Here is a 6,867-nt window from a genome sequence, read left to right on the forward strand (position 1 = left end):
TTTCTCCACCACCCCGCTGGATCATTGTTGTTGTTGCTTGTTAGATGTTTGTTCCTGTCACTCTTAGTATTGCCTTGCCTTGTTTCATCTTACCTTGTCCCGCCTCTGTTAATACCTGGATCTTTTGTTAGAAGTTTGTTTTGCTGCCACGTCAGCTTGTTGTTTTCTAGTTTTGTTGTTTTATTAAATCAGTTTTTGTTTTTTGAAAAATGAGTCTGCGTCTTGGGTTCGCCACGCTCAGGCCTCGTCGTGACACTCTAGGTCTACAAAGGACTTGTCGAGAGCATCCTCACCGCAGTTTGGCTATACTTCGGCTGAGAAGTTCTCCACCGGAAACAGGTGGAATGTTCCCTCCTGGTCTGGAGTCAGTCTTTGCCTTACGTGGAAATGGCCTTACGTTCAAATATCTGGGAGTCCTGTGCCTGAGTGATGGGAGGATGGAACGGGAGATGAATCAACAAATTGGGGCCTAGTTCTTAGTCCTGAGGGTGTCACTTCACGGTGAAGAAAGAGTTAAGTCGAAAGATCCCAGATACAAGAGGCTGAAATGAACTTCCTTGGTTGGGTGGCCGCGCTCAGCCTTGGAGATAAGGTGAGGAGCTCTGTCATCCAGAGTGGAGCCGCTGCTCCTTCACATAAGTTGAGGTGGTTCAGACATCTGATTAGGATGCCTCCTTGATGCCTCTTATTGGAGGTTTTTCAGGCATGTTCCACTGGGAAAAAACCTTGTGGCACTCCCAGAACTCGCTATGTATTGTGTTATGTATCCTCTCTGGTCTGGGAACGCATTGGGATCCCCCTGGAGGAGCTGAAGAGTGACGCTGAGGAAAGGAGTGTCTGGGTTTCTCTCCTGGACCTGTTGCCTTCGTGACCCAACCACGGATAAGCGGTAGAAGATGGATGGATGGATGGATGGGTCATCAGCTTGTAAAGCATTAAGGAGGAAAAGAAGTACCCAACATCACAACCCTTTGAATTTCAATTACAGACATTTACCTCACTGAATACTCTCCCTCAACCTTACATAAAACTGTTGTGAAATATATGTGCATATTCCTGTGAATTTTGATTTTACTTAAAAGTTTTTGACTTGTCATTTTTAACAAAACCAGCTCACTTTTTCACTTGATAAATGTTAGTTTCTTTTACTTCTGCGAAGCCAGATTGGTAGAAATGCAACCGTTCCAATGCACATTTTCTCCTTTCATCCTAGGAATCATATAAACTTTTTATTCTTACATTTAAGATACTTTTTATAGGACGTTTACCATGCCCCATTTCTCTTTTTTTTATACTTTATTTGTTGATGTAGGAAGATGTAAAACTCTCAAAAACCACTAGATGGCATGACAATGCAAACCTTAATCCATTTATAGTAGGCGTAGTGGAAAAATGTTGAATTTTTTAGTTGAATAAGCCTCTAAATCCACTTAACTGTTTCATTAAAACTGAAGTGACTTTAATATAAACTTTATCATGAACGGGCTGTTTTTGTTGGTGTTAGATGATTGATTATTATCTGAAATCTCTTACTGGAAATCAAGCTCCAGGTGTTCAGAGGCAGATAGACCTGAATTATTCAATAGTCTTCATTTGCTCATCAATACCCCGTAAACTTGACAGTTACAGTTAGACTCAGTGTTTCTGTGAAACGTTCATTTCCCTTGTGTTGTAGACGAGATGTAATGTTGATTCAGCCCTCGTGACCAATTCAGCTCTGTGATTTAGTAAGTCTGGGCTTTGGGAAGGAGACGGTAATTTATATGACGTTATGTCCGACGCTTTAACACTGGGTTTGAAGCACACCCACACAACCACTGGGATTTGGAGATTTTCGGGACTCTCCCTTACAGGCTTTCCATTATAAAAAAAAAAAAATCAGCACCTCCTTTGATTTTTCTTCTGCAGAGGGTGTAGAGATCATCTGTGTGTGTTGAAACCAAACATTTCAGCGTGTTGTTGCGGTGGAGGACTTCATGTCCCACTGAGGCGAGCCATATGCTGGACTTTTCTTTTGGACCGGTCCGTTGCAGTCTGCTCCGATCGGCAGCATTGTCCAAACTCAGCAGAACATCCTGTCAGTGTGTCCTCCTCCTCCACCTCCTGCCTCTCTTCTCCTCCCACCCTTCACCCGTCTTTCAGACAGCAGAAACACGTCGCTGAATTCGGGCTATTCTGTTTTTTTTTTTTCTCCTTTATTACCGAGATGCGAAGCACAAAAGCCGACAGTGTTGATACTTTTTAAGCTTCTCTGACTTTGAGAGCTGGCAGGTTCTTGGCTCAGAGTTGGACTTTGGTGGAGGACCACCAGTGTGTTAAGCCACTCAAATCTGTTCTGGGATCAGCTAAGCTCACAGAAAGTTTTTTATTTATTTTTGGTGTGTGTGTATTTTCCAACCCCTGAGCTGACTAATGGATTCATTAAGCACTTTATTGCAAACACTAATTGAAAGCAAACCATTTGTGTGTTCAGCAGTTCTCAAAAATAATTTAGGGGAAAAGTAAGACAACGTTTCTTGTGGTTGGATCTTTTTTTCTTCTACTCTTAGTTTTATTTCTGGCGGTCTCATCATGCTTAACCGTCATCTTTTAAGGCGTTTTAAAATGTATTTTTACCTCAGTTGTTGCTAAATAGCATTTAAATTAAAACCACTGATACAATAGTAACTTCAAACATGCTTGGTTTAAAATTATTCATTAGAGAACAACACGGCTGTTTCTATTTTCATTGTGCATTTGTTAAAAAATAAAGTTTTTATGTATAATGAATGATTTATCTATCAATCCAACTAGATTTTAGAGTGAAAATGTCAAATTGTGTAATATTTCTATGTCCTGGGCATCTTTAAGAACAGATGTTTGAAGTGGACTGGAACAGTTATGAGCAGTTAATATCTTACCTGTTGTAGATAGCTCTTTCAACGACCTCAGTTTGAATAGAAAGTTTAATTTCGAGAAGACTGATGAGCTAATAGCTTGTCTATATGAAGCCAAAACCAAAGTGGATTTTGTTGTCCTAAAGTAGCTCCAATTTCAAATATTTCTTTGTGTTTTATGATATTATTACTTTATAAACCTTTGGATTGTTGTCAGTTTAACATTACACCATTATTTACATAAATTTCTGTGGCTGTGACTGTGAACAACATTTGCGAACAAGTCTCCAAAACGTCTCAAAGTGTTTGCAGGAGTGCTCAGTGTCCTTGCCTGAGTTGCAGAGACTCGTAGTCTTGTCGCTTGGCTTTTTGAACATGTTCAAAAACATTGTGCGACAATTTTTTTATTTTTTTTTTCTCAAAACAGTCACAGAGTTGTTGCGGACACTCGTGTTTCATAATGACTGCTGCAGAAAATTAACTTCTTTTCTCACAATTTTTGAGTCGCAAACCTGTCTCAACGACAAACAATCCTGAATACGTGTGTGCAAGGTTGGTGCACGGACAAGGTTTTTACAGAGGGGTCACCTGTGACCTTTGACCTTGGGACCTTGAAATCAACAGCTGTCCAGCTTTGTCCAGCTGTGCCCTTTGACATTCCTACCATGCGAGGTTGCAGAGTTAGAGCACGGACAAGGTTTTCGCCCGTGACTTTGACCTTTAACCCTGTGACCTTGAAATCAACAGGGATCATCCCTAACCCTTGAGGTGTCCAGCTGTGCAGTTTGGCATTTAAAGTTATAAATTTAGAGCTTGGACAAGAAACCGTCCACAGATGGACGGGCGGACGGGCTGCACCGTCCCCGTCTTAGGGCCGGCGTATAAAAAGTGCTGCGTGTCCTTCTTGACTCTGTGGGACAGTGTGCATCACACAACACACAACATTGTCTCACTCCAGCTAAGTGTTACTTAGTGACAGAGAGCTTATCGGGCGTTAACTTTGAGGAAAACGTTTCTGTTACGTAACCGTTAGCCTCCATCTTGTTGCCGTCCTCAGGCACCCAGTGTTTTTGGCTTTTCTCTGTCTTAAGGGATTCCACTGTTATTCTGTGGGCGTCATGTCCTCCTTCAGTCTGTTTTCAGCTGTTCCAGATAAAACACTCTCTTTTACAAGCTGACGGACACTTATACTCTCTTAAAACAGCCCAAAAGGCTTTGATGTCCTTATTTAGCTCAGCTTTGTTCCACGTGGTTGGTTGTAGTTGAAATCAAAGTACAAGTTCCTTTTTTTTATTATTATTTTCTTTTTGTAGCAAACATTTTGTTCACTGTATCGGCTCTATGCCGTTGCAACAAGCCAGTTCCCGTGAAGAGAAGCTTCAGATTCAAACGGCTGATAAGGAGAGATGAGACTACCTGGAAAAGATTAGATCACATTTTTTGGGGGGTTTTTTTTTGTTGGTTTGTTTTGTTGTTCAGTCATGGAAACAAAAAAAAGGAGATCTTGAATTGAGGTTTTATGTGAGGTCGAAAACTCGTTTGCGTCATCTGGGACGAAAATAAAAAGAGGTTTTTATGGTCTTAGAAAATGTTGGGCAGTTTTGAACATTCATCCCCACAGGGATGAGGGTGTTTGTTTTGTGGACGGTCGCTCAGTCAGTTGGTTTTCTACATTTTTAAAGCTAGATTACAATTATTATTATTAGAATTCATGAGCCTCTGAGGATGACCCCTACGGTTTTTAGTGTAATGTCTTGGTCCTCACTGTTTATGAAAGTAAAATATGTAATTTATGTGTCATTTAGTGCAAGTCTTTATTTATTATATAAAATATCTAAACCTTTTTCTGTGTGAATTTACAAAAAAAATTGATTTTTTTTTTTAGATGTTGCGTAATTTCTTTCATCATTGATTGTCTTCATCTGGTCGACCACTGAAAAGCAAAAGTGGACGATTTTATCTTTTCCTGTAGCTGTACTAGCTGTTAACTCTTGGACTCAACTCTGTCTGTTAGCAAAATAACTCATGAACCGCACCGCGGATTTCAGGGAAACCTTCAGGAAATAATTGTACAGCTGATAAACAATTGAAGTCAATCCAATTCAAGATGGCCGTCACAGCTAACCAATCTGAGAAATCACCAAAACGGCTATAATTCAGCCAGTTTTACGGATATTCGTCTAAAACTTGGTGTGGTAGTAGCTGAGAGTCATCAACACATCCTCTGAGCGTGACATCGATGTTATTCCTCAACATAACAGCATCTCGGTCCAAAACTGTGGCAGGAAGTGGAGCGGGCGAGCAGTGCTGGGCCTTTCTTTTTACCGGCGGTGAACCGTTTCACAATCGAATCTGGAATCTTCAGATTACCTTCAGAGCTAGTTTAAGATCGTTTCGCCGACACCAAACCGCACATTAATCGCTGTTTGCTGCTGTAAGACAACTAATGGCTCGGCGGGAACGCCACTTTAAAGTGCTGCAGTAAATATTGTGAAAAGCACATCAGAAAAGTTGGCAAACCTGCTCTCCAAGACGTCAAAAAGCCTCAGGTTTGGAGTTTTAAAATTGTCTCCGGTCTCCGATTCCTGTTTTCTCAGTTTTTATTCTTCTTTTTCCTGTAGTATTGACCAAACAGAGGTCACCTCAGGTTTCTGGATTGTGGCATCAGTGAGTGACCCACAGGAACGGGTGAAAAGCGCATCGCTGACCGGGCTCCGGGAGCGCTGGAAAGCAGTGCCTTGAGTTTGTCCAGCAGCCACCACACCCTCGCAGGAATCCTTCTTGCAAAAATGTTTCAGGCTTTTGTAGAGGAGCAGTAGAAAAACACGTTTAAATGTGGAATTCTGTGTTAGTTTCTATTTGAGGAAATAGTGCAGAAATCTTCTGAATCTCGCATATTTTCGGCGTGCTTTGGCTCTGGCTGCTCCCAGATTCGGAGAAGTACTTGATGTTTTATTTTGAAAGCAGCCTGACTGAGAGCCAAACACAGGCAGGGCCTTGTGTGTCTGCCCTGGTTGTCCTTTATTATTCCATCTCTCAGTAAAAAAAAAAGAAAAAAGCACAGTTGAGTGTAAATTATCCTTTACTCGTAAAAACAAACACTTCCCTTTGCTCAACTTATTTTTTTTTTTTTTCTGGGAAACTGTGCGTCCAGTAAGGGTCAAAGAGACCAGCTTTAACTTGTCTCCGGCAAATCCAAACACAGATCGGCCCGTAAAATCTGACAAAGAGCTTGTGTGTGGAGGGGCTGACGCAGCGAAGGGTCACGTGCTCCTGGGAGTCCACACGCCTCCTCCGTCACGCCGAAGGAAATCAATCAAACAGGACAACATATTAGTTCCTCCAGCTTGTCAGAGCGACAAAGCTGATGAAAGACGTGCTTTCAGGTCGAGAGATTATCATCTCAAATGGTTGAGACTAAAGTATACCCTTGTTCTTAAAACGAGAAACTTAATGTAGCTATTTTTAAGGGTATTTGTTGGATGTCTTCTTCTCAAAATGACCACACTCTAGCCTGATTGTCTCTGTTCCCTGGCTGTTGGACAAACTTGTTCCCCTCTAAGCCTAATAAACTAAAAAAAAAAAACCAAGACTCTCTGTCATGTTAGCAAAATATCTCATGAGCTACTGGACAGATTTTAATGAAACTCTCAGTAAATAATCTTTCAGTGCACATCTGCAGAACCCAATTTGAGCCACCACAGCTAAATGATTTTAGAAAATAATATGGCTACAAGTCGGTCCATTTTACAGATATTGAGCTAAATTTTGTTGTGGTAGTAGTTGACATTCATCTCCAACTCATGCTCTGAGCTCTAACGGATTGCACAAAATCTAGAGATCTCATGGCATCACCTGAGACTGTGTAGAATGTTGTTTTTGAGATCTGAAACTGTCTGACATTGTCTTTTTTTTCACTTGAACAATAAAAAGAGAGGGATACTTTCACATAACCCCCGCTTTGCTTTGACTTGTTGTTGAAGTGAAACCA

This window comes from Kryptolebias marmoratus, linkage group LG5, assembly GCF_001649575.2.
Source record: "Kryptolebias marmoratus isolate JLee-2015 linkage group LG5, ASM164957v2, whole genome shotgun sequence".
In the NCBI taxonomy this organism is placed as follows: Eukaryota; Metazoa; Chordata; class Actinopteri; order Cyprinodontiformes; family Rivulidae; genus Kryptolebias; species Kryptolebias marmoratus.